At 40.2% G+C, this 15,224-nt stretch overlaps 1 protein-coding gene and 1 pseudogene across 1 annotated transcript in view; both read right to left on the bottom strand.

Annotated features, from left to right (window-relative positions):
• The window catches only part of LOC117500508, a 182,873-nt gene that overhangs the window by 105,791 nt on the left and 61,858 nt on the right, over positions 1 to 15,224 (bottom strand). The gene's annotated exons all lie outside the window — the stretch shown is intronic.
• On the bottom strand, positions 684 to 5,849 carry LOC117500512 (annotated as a pseudogene).

A 15,224-nucleotide genomic window follows, 5' to 3' on the forward strand; every position in this document is an offset into this window, starting at 1 on the left:
AAGCATATTTGTCCACTCATATGTTGATATGAGTATTAAAAACTTGAAAAATATCCCTCTAAGGTACATTTAGAACAGATAAAAAATGTGCGATTAATTTGCGATTAATCGCGATTAACTATGGACAATCATGCGATTAATCGCGATTAAATATTTTAATCGACTGACAGCCCTAATTTAAACACTTCCCACAGTTAAACATCTAATACACTGTAACACTAGATTTTTGATCACCTTAAAGGGGACCTATCATGCAAAATGCACTTTTGTACGTCTTTTATACATGAATATGTGTCCCCGGTGTTCCAGGGAACTCACCAAGTGTCAGAAAACACAACCCTCTCTATTTTCCTCCAAACCCAAATCTCTAAAAAAGGGGCTGCAACGGATCTGATAAAAACTGATGCAGATTTGAACACTGTCCTGACGTCAGGACGGTGGCGCTACGGCTATTGGGCCAACTCCACCAATCAGGAGGAGACAGCCACGGCCATTGCGTTCGAACACGCTGGAGACGCTGTAGTACATATGCCAGGCCAGTAGATGGTGCTGTTCTCACAGAATCTGCCCTTGCAAAAACAGAGCTAAAAAATGTCAAAATGAGCAAAATGAGGCATGGCTAAAATGCTTGATCTGTTTGGTATTTTGAAAAAAATAAAGTATAAATATGCCTTATATAGGTATGGTCCTACACTATATTATTCAAATATAGCATGATAGGTCCACTTTAACTTTTAATGTCACATAGCACCACAATTTACAGTGTCAGGTGTGTTTTTTCAGATTAGTAATTTCATAGAATGTACCTCATGTTCTTTATCAACACATGCAGATCCTCACATTTTACAGTCACATACCCATGATCGCTCAATACTGTTTTGCCAATAGCACCTGATGACAATCCAGCATATCTGCACAACAGCAGTGACACAGAAACAAATTGGTGACAGAATCGTTTCTGATTGCATATACTGTAAGTGTCTCTAAAATATTACCCCTATTGATTTTACATATTTTTTCTGTTTAGTTTGATTCAGAGTTTTAGTATTTTAATCGGAGAAAAGTTCCTCATCCAACACAGCAGGCCTTGTTTTGTGTTTTGAGGTTTAGTTACTGCGTTGGATCTTTTTTTCTCTTCCTTCCACCTCTCTCGCTCCTTTTCTCTCTCTCTCTCTGCTGGTCCAGTCTGTGTTGGTGTGCTCCTTTCACAGCTCGGTCAATCTCTCGTGATAAACTGAAGTGAACCATTTGCATGTTGAGCATCGGAACAATGAGGTTGTAATCGTCCACCGTCTTGTTAAGTTTCACTAAATCCCCCTCTGCGGATTCACACAGCTGCTCCCATTTGCTTTGCTCTTTAGGAGCCAATGGGTCACCAAGCCTGGCTCTCTCCTCCAATAACTTATTTCGGATCTCGGAGATGGTCTCTCGGATGTCGCGTTGTTTGACGACCCAGGGTGGCTGGTAACCGTTGTCGAAGAGGATGCGGTTGAGGTTGTGGGTCATAGGATCAGTGTATGGATTGTATTCAAACTTATTGAGGGGCTTGTCAGCTCCACTCAACTTTCTAAAATCTCCTCGTGCCATGGACTCCTGGATCATGTCCTCCACAAGCCGCTCCACAGCCTGAGTGATCTTGATATTTCGGCTCCGCTGACGAATGTCCCGTTCTATTACTGCCCCCTCTGCAGCGGCTGCCCTCTCGTGCTCCCTCTGCCGGTAGTTAAAACCCGGCTCGGATGCCCGGTCGACACGAATCTTTCGATACTGGTGCTCACGCTGGCTGGGCGCGCCTGAACCCACACCCTGAGCTAGTGTCTGTGGGGAAAGGCTTTAGCTCTTGAATTATCTTCATCCTCCACTTGCTTGCCTCCATCGGTGCGATTGGTCTTAGTCTGATGTGTCAGAACGGCACGGTAGGCATCTTCAACTCGAGCAAAAAGCATTGCATCTGCAGTTGGAGCCCCAGAGTCTGGGTGATAGAGCTTAGCGAGGCGCAGGTAGGCCTCTTTCCCCTGACCTGGACTGCTTTGTGCCTCGTCAGGCAGCTGGAGGATCCTGTAGCTCTCTCGCAGGCTTCGGCTCATCTGGTGCATTGAGCTGAGCTCTCTGAGCAACAGGGTCTGTCGAGACAAAATGAGTAGAAAACGGCCATGGTAGAAGCCGCTGTGGGAAACGAGGAGGTGGAAAGTGCAACTCATTTATAGCACACTCCTGCGGATTTAAACATTTGAAAAAGTTATTGTAGACAACCAGTCATATAAATTATGTTTCAATAAAAAGGTAGCTGATTCTGTCAGGTAGGAGATTACTTAGGAGACTACCAGTAGTACAAATAAGCTTAAATGAAGCCTCAAACAAAATGTATGGTTTCTTTGCTTTTAGCCTTTGGATGTTTTACGAATCTGATGGTTGGGTTAACTTTTAAATTAAATCTCCTTGGCTTTGATTTGGTATTAACTACGTTTTGATCTGTCTGCAAACAGATTTGGGGGCAATAAATAAAGATTGATTGATAAAGGATAACTCAATATTTTTCACCTGTCCTTATAATGAATATCCCTATTTTTAACACATTTATAATATTGGTAATACATTTTGAAATTGTATGCTTCACATAACCCTTGTGTTCTTATTCACTTTATATCCTCATTTAATGTGGCCTCACAGACCCTGCTGTATGTGTGAACATGATTGCTAAATAAATAATTGTTTTCCCCTTTATATGTTGTTAATTTTCTTTTTAACATAGAAATCCTAAATGATTGAGGTGATACGTCTTTGCCATAACCAACGTTAACGTTAGCTTTCTGAGCAGTCAGCTCAAATAGTCAAAGTTTTGTTCATAACTTGTCATACAAGATCACACAGTTGTGTTGCAGTGTCATCATGAGAAATCCACAACAAGGCTAAAACTAACTTGAATGACTTGCTGACACAAATCACAGTAAATGCCTCTCACATATCCACATTAATAACTATTATATGACAACAAAGATAAGGTTTACGTTGAAGGTTGATTTACTGCTAGCTAGGAAACACTATGACTTCAGGAATAAGTAAAGACAATCGGATAACTTTCACGAATTAACGCTGAACACCTAATAGACCAAGCCTGTTTTGACCATATTATTGAAATGTTTGTATTATACAACCTTCTACTTTAAACCTAAGACAAATTCATGTTTACCTCAGTGCGGCTCGTAGTTGTTACATACTGGACCTTCTTCTTCTTCTTCTGCTACCTCGCATCGCCCTCTATCGTCCATCTGGTAACCTGGCAACAGGAGGGCACTACGAGAAACAGGAGGGATCAGAAGACTCAAATCCAGTACACTCGGCAATAGTAAAGAAATCATTTAGAAAAAAATAGAGTGACTGTGACTCTAACAATAATTATGGAAGTAATACATAATAATTCTCCTAGATCTTTAGCTTTTTACCCCATTATTCTTGCTTCATATTGATTTTCAACCTAGTTTGAGTCAAAAGCTAAGAACCACAAATAACAATCAGAATATAAAACATTTTTAAAAATAATCTTTTATTTGACCATCCACAAAAAGTCAGCCATCATTGTTACAAACTGGTACATTCAAAGGATTCAGAACATCCATATGGTAAAAGGACACATTTGTATAGCAACTTTAAAGAAGGCAGTTTGAAGTGCTTTATTAAGAGCATTATTAAAGAAAAACATTGACTGCAAAAAACAGAAACAATGACATAAAAAATACATATATTGCATTTTAGGTATAAATCTATAATATAATAATAAAATATACATTAAAGGTGGGGTAGGTAAGTTTGAGAAATCGGCTCGAGATACACTTTTTGTTATAGTCCATGGAATGCTCTTAACATCCCGATAGCAATGAATATCTTAAGTGCCCTCATTGGTCATGTGCACGTTCGTGTGTGTTGGAGGAGGGGCTCTGTAAGGAAGTGGCAGATTTTTTCCAGTTGTGTATTTTCAAATTCTAGCGCACTCGAGCCGGTTTCTCAAACTTACCTACCCCACCTTTAAAGTATAAACTCTATGAAATATCCTTGCTTAACTTTGAGAATGTGAGGGAAATAAAAATACATTTCTTTACCTCTATAACTCCAGAAGCATCATCATGAAATGTCCATTTATATTCATGCTTGAAAAGTATTTACAATAATTTTCCACTTCTGTTTCAAAAACTTTGCTATATGCAACTTTTGCAATTCAGTATGACTGACATCCTAAATATATGTTACATTACTGAAGAAAAACATTTACGTTTTGTTGCTGAATAGATAAACCTGAATACATCTGCAATTCTGCAAGAGTTGAATCATGATGAAATATATACATTTGTGTGTATCAAAATATTTTAGTTCAAGGTGATGATGATTTTCATCTAGCATTCACTGAATGAAAGCTTGTTTAGAACCAGCAAGATGTCTCCTTGCTCACTCTCTGGATCCACTGAGTTTCTTTGAGAAAGGAAAAGCCATTGTTAGTGCAATTTATGGCTCACCAACCTTAAATGTTAACACAGAGAGAGATCAATAAAACACAAACACAGATATGGTTGAGATTAATTATTATTCAGTTGCGCAACAACAAACAATAATGGGGAAACATTTACCTTGCTTCACAGCAACCAATCGCAGAAATGCCCCCCCGAGTACAAGAAACAGACAGCAGATATAGGTTTTCTAAATGACGCACCCACATTTTCCTAATCATGTTTAATGCACGAACATACACTTGAACATACAGCTAACACACCAACATCCTTATCGTTTCTTAGCTAATGCATGCTGTAATGTTCCAGATGTTGAAAGGTCAATATCTCATGACATCTTTAGGAGAAATTCATATCTTGTCAGGATATGAATTTCCCCATTAACAAAACATATCCTACGTTTGCACATGAACGCACACACTTTTCTTTACATTAACTAACACACAAACCTCAATGTTTTCCCTCTAACTCTATTATAATCTAAACATCCTCTTTGTCAGCTCACTTTAAAGGTGGGGTAGGTAAGTTTGAGAAACCGGCTCGAGATACACTTTTTGTTATATTGCATGGAATGCTCTTAACATCCCGATAGCAATGAATATCTTAAGTGCTTTGACAAAAAATCCATAAAAAAATGTCATCTGTGGAAGCCGTAATACTGTAAAAAGCACGACCAATCATTTTAGCCAGCCCGGCTAAAATAACTGGATGGCCTACCTGCCTGTCAGCCTTCCATCTGTGCACAAACTTATCTCGTGCCATCATTGGTCATGTGCGCGTTCGTGTGTGTTGGAGGAGGGGCTCTGTAAGGAAGTGGCAGATTTTTTCCGGCTGTGTATTTTCAAATCTTAGCGCACTCGAGCTGGTTTCTCCCAAATTATCTCCCCCACCTTTAAGTGAATAATTAGCAAAGAGACGATTAGCCTCTTCGCTCTGGAAACTGTAATTCAATAACTTACCTAGTTACTATGACGAAGTCCAAGATTGATATAACACCATCAGTGACAACAGATCATACTCAGTTGACTTTAAGCACACATAAAAAGCTTCATTGCTTCAAATTACACTATAAAATCTGGTAGTCAAAACAAATAAATAATCTGATGTTCAAGAGTAAAGTCTACACGCATGCTACCAAATCTATAAGGCAGTGTGTGCAAAGCTTTGAGTGATTTGTTCACATCCGCATGCTTACATGATAATTTTTAACAAGTTGATTGTTTAACACGTTCACCATCTTAGCTTAGCATGATACCATGTGCCAAAATACAGAATGATGATTATCTTACGTTATAATGGCTCTCGGCACCTACCTTCCTCCGCAGTATTCTCAAGCTGATTATCCTTCAGCTGCAACACATTAAATGGAAATTCAAATTGGAGTAAAATCAGCCAAAATGCTTTCTTTGTTAATAATAAACCAAAACATGTAGGCACAAAGCTAAAGCCTTTTTCAGACACTTTAACATTGCTGGTTTAAGCTATAGTTCCCAACACCATGATGGGAAATAATTCCCAATATACCGATTTGACAAAAAGGCAGAGGCATTTGTTTTTCGTGTTTTCGTACATCTCTTTTCAAACTGAAATCTGCTTTTCGTTAGTAACCCACCCTTTAGTTTAATTGTGTCATACTTGAGTGTCATTATTTTGTGTTTCAACATTTTACCGACTGTGAGGACCATACGGAGCATTAGTTGTGCATTTAAAAGCTGCATGTTCAGTGGCGGCCGGTCCATAGGGGCGCCGCCCCACCTCTTCCCATATTAAAAAATAAAAATAAAAATAAAAATAAAAATAAAAATAAAAATAAAAAATATATTTTAAAAAATATATTTATTTTTTATTTTTAATGAACAAGGTAAATATTATATAATTGGTATCAGTAAAATGTATAATCTACAATAAAATCTCGTTTAAAATTGTGTTACGATGTCTAAAGTTACTGATAAGTCACATGTTTCCTGCCTGGCCTTGCCCGTGTACCTTCTCTCGTCTGGGCGCTAAGAGAGGAGCCCTCAACCAGTGCAGCAGCAGCCACTAGCAGCTGACTGTTGCTATCTGTAACGTGTAAACTATGCCGCGAAAACATAATTTCAGCCAATCAGCGTCGTCAAATATGATGGTCACAGGGCTCCTACGTGAGCGCCCGGTGCAGTTGTTTGGACTCGTATCCAAGGAGACAAAACAGGAAGCTGTCATACACTCTGGAAGCTACCATTTAGCAGCTAATGAAACTCCGTTTTTGACATAAAAATGGAATTATGGATCATCAATCATTTTTCAAAGTGACAGACACATTGGATTAATTTATGGATTAACCTTCAACTGCGTTTTTCTCGTTTTTGATCAGAATTGTTATTCTGCAAAAGGTGAGCATATCTCCATGTTTTGCTACCTAAAGCTACGTCGTGTGATGTCTGTATTTGATTCCCCTGTCGCGAGTTCTGATCGCTCAGTGATGATACTTATATTTCTAGAATATGTGGAATCTCAGCTTGTAAGCTTGTTTGTGCATATCCGATAAGTATATCGATTGATTTATACCTAGAGTGCGTTAGCATTTTTTCGCTCAGGGCTCATTTAGACGCTTCTTGTGAGACTTGTGTTTTGTTTCGGTAAACATGGTTCATATCATCAGTTAGATGCGTTTCCTCTGAGTAGGACACATGAATAGTTTATTACATTTTAAGAAGCCCTGAGACACAGTTTCGTGAGAAAAAAAACGGGGGAAAAAAGCCCCTTAACAGGTTAAATGGGAATTAAATCAGTGTTCCCAAAGCCCCGGTGTTCTGCAGTTTGTGTGGGCCTACTGTACTGTTGCACAGTTTATGCTGTAGAAACTATGTCCAGGACAAGGTGTTTGGAAGATTCATAGCTAACCACACTGAAGTTATGGAGGTATTGATCAGTCTTCTCATATTTTTAAGCCTCAAATTGTCCTTCTCCCCCCCCTCTAACATCACCAGAAGTCATGATTTAAGGGGTCTTTTCTCAAAAAAAAATACCGGGGGAGCATCCCCCCGGACCCCTCTAGTATTGTTTGATCACCATTTCCACAGCCCCACCTAAAATATTTTCCACCAGCCGCCACTGTGCATGTTCATAATACAATCATGAACTGTACTCAAATAGAGAATTCTAAAAGCTACATAACTGACTTTCAAAATATATTTTGGATGTAGAGCTACCCTGCACAAAGTTTTTGATTTAGAATTTAAGCATATTATATCTGTTATAAATGGTACAACAAAGACGTGATTAAACTTTTGACTGTGTTTTGCTCTGCATCAGCCAATCGGCTTGCTACTCCCTCACTAATGGCGCATTTCCACTACACGGTCGGCCTCGGCCACACTCGGTACGGCTCGGTACGGCTTGGCCGCGTTGGGCCTTAACAGGGCCGACTCACTTCATGCTGCGCTTCCATTACAGTTTAGGAACTGGGGTAGTTACTATAGTAACGCAGTGTAGGCGGAGCCGTGACGTCATCTTCAATGAGAACTCCAGAAACACAACACAGCCGTTAGCTGTTAGCACTCAGAGCTCACAGCTCCTTATATATGTTCAGAAACTCGACAAAAGTTAAACAAGTACACACCACAGACTGCCTGTGTCATGGTGAATACAGTCGCTGCTTTATTTATGTCTGTATAGGCCGTTGTTGTGAGTGTGGACGGTCAGAGCATATACTGCGTTAGCTTAGCCAATCTCCATCTAGAAAAACACGCATTTTAAAAGGTTTTTCGCCTGCCGTCTGTCTGCAGACTTGACAAAGCATTAATTCATGGTTTTTACTAACCGGTATCAGTATGTTGTTACTTCGGCATCATTTTGAAACGTGTATTGCAATTAAATCACGGTCAAATATGTCCATCTTGTTGTAGTTCTAGCCCTCTTGCCAGCGCTCCTCTCTCTAGTTTAGCAGACTCAGCCCTGTTTGTTGGCCCCGATAGAACCACAATTTTGTCGGGCCAGAAAAGAGGTGAAAAAGTGGCCCCGGGCCGGGCCGGGCCGTAACTAGGCCTAGTGGAAGCGCAACCAAAAACGGGTACGGCACGACACGGCACGCTTAAAGCGAGCTCCGCGCTGTAGTGGAACTGCGGCATAAGAGTGCTACCCAGATACACCTCAACAAACACACGCCTGTTTGCTATCCTGGCTCCAAAACAGTATAACAAACTCCCCTGATATCAGGATGGCAGTAAATCTGCACATCCTCTGTCATAGACTGAAAACTGATGCACCTTGGATAATAAATCAAATAAAAAACATATCACATTTCTGTATGTAGCACCTACAAAGTGTTGGCTTATTTTAAGCAGACGCAGTAGCACTTTAAATTGTTTTTCTTACTTAAAGCAAATGTCCTGGCATGATTCTTACTTTTTTTATTTCTATCTTCATGGTTGATTGCACTTATTGTAAGTCGCTTGAATGTAATATAAAAATGCCACTATTTGTCAGTTTCTTCACAACTTACCTTTGGATCCTGAGCCGATGTCTGACAACTTCTGCACCAGGTCATTCCTGTTTATTTTCTGGAAAATCTTCTTGGTCACCTCCAAGGACTTTTGGCTGAAGGTCTGCGACATCAGATCCACCAGGTCTAATATGTCCCTGTTCTCCAGTCGGCTGCATGAGATGCGTGGGAGGCCTGCGAGGACGTCACTGTCCTGCAGGAACCACTTAAATTTGTTGAACTCTTCCTGCCTCAAATCTTCCAGCATTTCCAAAAGCCTCTCTTTCGTTGTTGTGACTGATGCCACCTGAGGATTTCAAAGTGAACAAAGGGAGTTATTATTGGGGTATAATGTCATAGCTGAAAAGCTCACCTGAATGCAACATCAGTTGTGGGAGGACCATCAAATGAAAGCTGTTTTGATTGACTTTACTCACCTCCTGCATCTCATCAGAAGAGTGTTCCACTGAAGAGAAAGCAATTAAAAAAATATTGTATGAATGATTGATTGAACACCTTACTTCCAACACTTTGTATCAGACTATTTTTAATCATATACATAAATTACAATGGCTTTATCACAGAATGATCAGCAATGTTGGCAGCATGTCAGCTTTCACACATTTTGTGAGTAGTTTAATAAAAACCCAAAATGTAGCTAGTTGGGTTTATGTTCTCTTTCCTGTCCTGTGTTTCTGTAGTTCTAAAAACTCCAACAGAGTGACACATCTTCTCTCTAGCGGATTGCGTCCATTTCAGGAGCCAGTACAGATGTATTGCTCTCCATTTTGACACAGCAGACAAATTACTTTCATTAATCATTATATTAATTAAATCGGGCTAATTTTAAGTAGAATTGCTCTACCTGGTTGTAAACCAAAAGTGTTCTCAGGGTGTGTGCAGTTCAGCTGACAGAGGTGTTCACAGACATCTTCAACAGGTCCCTGCATGTTTCAAACACTCCACCATAGTTCCTGTCCCCAAAAAGACTAAGACCACCAGCCTCAATGACTACCGCCCAGTGGCACTCACCTCCATCATCATGAATTGCTTTGCGCTGTAAGTCAAAACATTCATCACCTCCTCCCTCCCTGACTCTCTGGACCCCCTGCAGTTTGCCTACAGAGCAAACAGGTCCACAGAAGCCATAGCCCTCACCATCCACACTGCCCTCTCACACCTGGACCAGAGGAACACATATGCGAGAAGGCTGTTCACTGTGCTGTCTAAGGACCTCAGGGACAATCTTGTAGACCTGCTCAAGGCTGGGATTGGCTACAAGACCATCAGAAAGCAGCTTGTTGTGAAGGAGACTGTTGGTGCGATTATACGGAAATGGAATTAACACAAAATGACCACCAATTACCCTCGGTCTGGGGCTCCACACAAGATCTTGCCCCGTGGGGTATTGATGATCATGAGAAAGGTGAGGTATCAGCCAAGAACTACAGGGGGGGACTTGTTAATGATCTCAAGGCAGCTGGGACCACAGTCACCAAGAAAACTATTGGTAACACACTACACCATAATGCATCAAATCCTGCAGCACCTGCAAGGCCCCCTGCTCAAGAAGGCACATGAAAGGCCCCTCTGAAGTTTGCCAATGGACATCTGAATGATTCAGAGAAGTGGCTGATCCACTGGGATCACAAACCAAAATCAAGTGTGCACCCACCGTCTACCATGGTGTATTGAGCTGTCTCTCCAGCTGAGGGTCCAGCAGCTGAAACAAATTGAGGGAAAATTACAATTGCTTGATGGACAGGTTTAGTGTTTATGCTTTTTTTTTAATGCACACAGCAATATAGCAAAATACGGTCATTCAATGTGTCAATGATACATGCATTGTCATTGGTTGCCAGCTTAATAGAATACCTAAGAATAAGACTGATGTTATTCTATATTCAACAGAATGAAAAGATTAAAAGCAACAATGTGTTACTCCACGTCTCTCAATACTGTTCAGCTTCCTCAGTCTATGCTACAGCACACCAGCTTGTGTCCAAGGTAATTCCTATCTCAAGTGAATTAATTGGGGCTGGGCCATATATGGATATCATAGTGAAATCATGATGTCAGACTACACTTTGTATTACATTTTGGATAAAGTCATATCACTTAAGTGTATTTTCCTGGTTTAAGTGCCTATATTACATATTTTGTGAAAGAACCAATAATCAACCCTACAACTTTGGTGGAATATATTTGACCAGAAATATTAGGAAATGTGATTATGTCCATATCGTACAGCCTTAAATTACTATGCACCACATGTATCATCACTATTTTTTTGTAACTGTCCATCAAAATTCAGAATTCGGACCTTCTACAGGTGCACCATAAAGAGCATCCTGACCCACTGCTTCATGGCCTGGTATGGCAGTTTCACCGTTTCCACCAGGACGGAGCTGCCATCCATGGAGGACCTCTACTCCCAGCGGCTCAGGAAGAAAGCCCACATGATTATCAAAGACCCCCATCACCCCAGCAACAAACTGTTATGTCTGCTGCCAAATGGCAGGCGGTACTGCAGCAACAGGACAAAAACCACCAGACTCATGCGGCTTTCACACCAGCGCTTTTCCCTTTCTAGCTCCTAGCGAGAGCTTTTCTGGTTCAGCTCCGGTTTCCCTTTTCAGCTCCCGCTCTGTTCACACCGCCCAGAGCTGCCGCTGCTGCTGCTGCGTCATGACGTCACAGTTTACGTCGCTGATTTTCTCCCACAACAACAACGGGCCGGGGACTGCGTCAGGTCGATGATCGTGTTGCTTTTAATCATACGAAGCCAGATTAAATTAAATAACGACTTCTCCAACCTTATACTTTTCTCCAGAGTGCCGTGGTTCATTGTTTATTAATGTGTTTCAGCGGCATTTACCGACCGCTGCAGTGCTGGCTGCTCTTCCACGGGAGTTTATTCTCCCGTTAGCTCCGGGTTAGCTCACACGGCTCTAAAGTATTCACTGTCTGACTGTCACACAAGCAGCTGATACATATCCCCAGTTCCCCTTAAGTGAATGTGTGTCAGTCTGAATTGACGCTGTTTGGCATCACAACGCTGTTATGAAAGTTTCTCTGGTATAACATGGGTGATGTTAGCATAGCAACCGAAGCTAAACTGACTACTTGCTAAGCCGTTTTCTACAGGCACATTTTACCGGCGTATTTTTCATTATGATTCTACTTGTGATAGTCGGACATGACAACCTGTGCAGCCCATGTATTGATTCCATCCGATAGCTGCTATAATAACAAACAAAACGTCTGCCTGCTCTCCACAATGATCAATAACAGCGAACGGATGGTCAAAGTAAGGTTTCCTGCACGCCTCAACGTAAGCGACGCCGCGTCATAGCTCCGAAGCTCTTGCCTCTGGACCGACAATTTTTTGGAGCTGGAAGTGAACCGCATTCCGGAGCTATGACGCGCCGCCGCTGCGGTGTGAACAGGAAAAACCGGCGCTTTTCCAGCTCCAGCTCCGAGCAGGAGCTGGAAAAGCGCCGGTGTGAAAGGGGCATCAGAGTTTCATCCCAGAGTCCATAAGACTATTCAACACCTAAGCTTGCAGAATTTACATTTTTGTTGTTGTTTTTCCATATATGTTTTTATGTGTAGTAATTGCACTGTTGAGGAACCTGTGATCTAAGTTTTTCATCCTTAACAACACCATAGTTGCATTTAAGTTATGACAATACATCTTTGAATCTTGAATCAAAGGTTGCTTTAAAAACAGCTTTTCTGTAGCACTTCACAGTCAGACGACAGAAAATAACTTACCAGTAATGGAGGGTTGTCCACCTGTCTCTTTCACTGCAGAAATAGGAATATGCAGTGTCGCATTAATAAAAAGAATAAAAACGTGTATGTTAAGATTCTTATAAATGTAATGGAAATATTTCAATAACTGTAAAAACAAACATTCTAGAAAACTTTTTTTTTTTAATATGCAGCATCTTACCATCTGAATCACCAGAGCTTCGTAACTCAACTGAAATACAGAACATACAAAATATGGATTTTTCATATATCTTTTTCATGTATTGTATTCTCATCAACACGTTAAAATAAAGTTCATTTTTAATATGTTTGGACATACAATGGGATTGGGCTCTGTTTAATTTAATATAATCATGTTGCATAACACCTTAGTTAATTAAAGGTAAAAGACAGATTTAATTATTTATTTTTTCATATGGTGTAAGTAATAATGCCCACTGACCTTTTCGCATCACACAGCTCCATACTGGTTCACACTGTGGTTCCGAGTTGTTAAATTGAGAGAGAGTAAGGTGGAAGTTACTGTCTGGATTCTCAAAGCCCACGTCAAAGAATATTGAGTGTTGCTTTTCTTGGCTATCATTGCTGAGGGTTATTTTCTATGTGAGAAGAAAACAAAAATAATAACAGGGAGAGATGACAAAATGAGATGTGAGGGTCAATATTGAATAAACTAAAGATTTCAGTTGTTCAAAAAAAGTGAATTAGTCGGATGGCCAACAGAAAAAATTATGCTGGTTATTTCAAATGGAGAAGTCCTTATTGTTGAACTTAAGTTTGATGGTATATGCATGCCGGTTTTTTACTAAGTCCACAATTTGATCTGTAAATTACAAGCATCAATTTTCTCACACTCGCTCCCCTAGATTAACAGATTTTGGCGACTGAACCATAGCTAATTCTTCTGTCTGTATGGCATATCTTGTTATTATATCTTTATTAAACAAGGAACATGCATAACAATACATGAATTACAAAAAGGGAAGAGATGATGTATGGTAGAATTTAGCTATTAGCTAATTTCCATCTGCAGTCCCTGGGTAGATAAAAACATAATAATAATAATACATTTATTTTGGGGGGCGCCTTTCATAGCACCCAAGGACACCTTACAGGGCATAGGGGCAATATAGGGAACAATTAAAACAGTGGATTTAGTGAGATATCAGCCGGGGTAAGACAAGACAAACAACAGTAAATGGACTACAGAATAATCAACAAAAGTGCAGATGTATGAAATAAAAATACCAGCATATTTTACGCTCAGCTCGAAACATATTCCAATGCCTGGTGGTTGTAAATTAAAAAGCTGATGGTGCAAAGATAATTCACCTCAGTGGGATGTTTAAGTCTAGTGGAGATCTTGAGGTTCTGACTATTTGTGAGTTCCCTTGATATTGATATATCAAACAGTAGCCATTTTGACGTCTCACTGCAAGGTTGACACAGGTATTATTTACAAAATGAATAACTGTCCCATTTTAATTAGTGTCACATACATTCTAGTCTAGTCAGCATTAGCAATACCAGGAACCTGGCCCATCTACATGAACCATAATAAAATAATATTCACAATGAACAGATCAGATTGCCGACTGGCAATGCAAACTGTACCTCTGGGAAAATCTTGTCCGTTGTTATGTCTGCTGTGAGGTTGAAATCTTGGTGCAGGGTCAGGCCCTCGTTTGGGCATGGCTTTTCGATAAATCTGAAGTCTTTTTTCTTCTTGTCGATGGTCTGGGGGAAAAAATCAATCTAAGCACAACCCTGCTTCAAGTTTACAGTAAGAAACATTTGTGTTTAAAATGCATTCATGAAACAATAAGGTTTTAACAACAGAGTATTAGGGTCAGTATCTGGAAAAATATATATTTATTTTAGATTGTGTTATTTCAGAATGGCCACTGAGGAAAAGGTCATGATAAAAAGTCATACCTTCGAGAAAAAATTTCTTTAACGTTTTGAGAGTAACGAAATAAGTGAGATCAAACCAAGCTGCAGCGTCATCGACAATTACCACAGAATAGGTCTGAGGCACGTCTGTGATTGTATTTAACATTTATAGCAACATGTGAAACAGTTAAATTGGCTTAAATGCTTTGCTGTTTGAAGCAGCTCTCCATGGAGCAGAACTTTCCCTTGAGTGATAATCTAAAAAACTAAATGATATCTCGCTTGATAAGTATTATCAGGGAACACATTATAACACAATGATAAGTATAAGGTTATATGTCAACCATGTATCAATCATTGAGAGTCATGTTGCAAACGGAACTAGCTCTGTTTGTAGGGACTTGGCGACCAGAGGGTTGCAGGTTCAAGTCCCTGAATGGATCAAGTGAAGAGTGGGGACTGATACTTTGTGAGGTGGCAGTTGGTCTCCTGGTCATGCTGAGGTAACCTTGAGCAAGGCACCAGAGCCCCACACTGGGCACTGTAATATAGCAGTCGACTGCTTCTTGTTTAAGGATGGGTTAAAGGCAGAG

Source organism: Trematomus bernacchii, unplaced genomic scaffold (genome assembly GCF_902827165.1).
Source record: "Trematomus bernacchii unplaced genomic scaffold, fTreBer1.1, whole genome shotgun sequence".
In the NCBI taxonomy this organism is placed as follows: domain Eukaryota; kingdom Metazoa; phylum Chordata; class Actinopteri; order Perciformes; family Nototheniidae; genus Trematomus; species Trematomus bernacchii.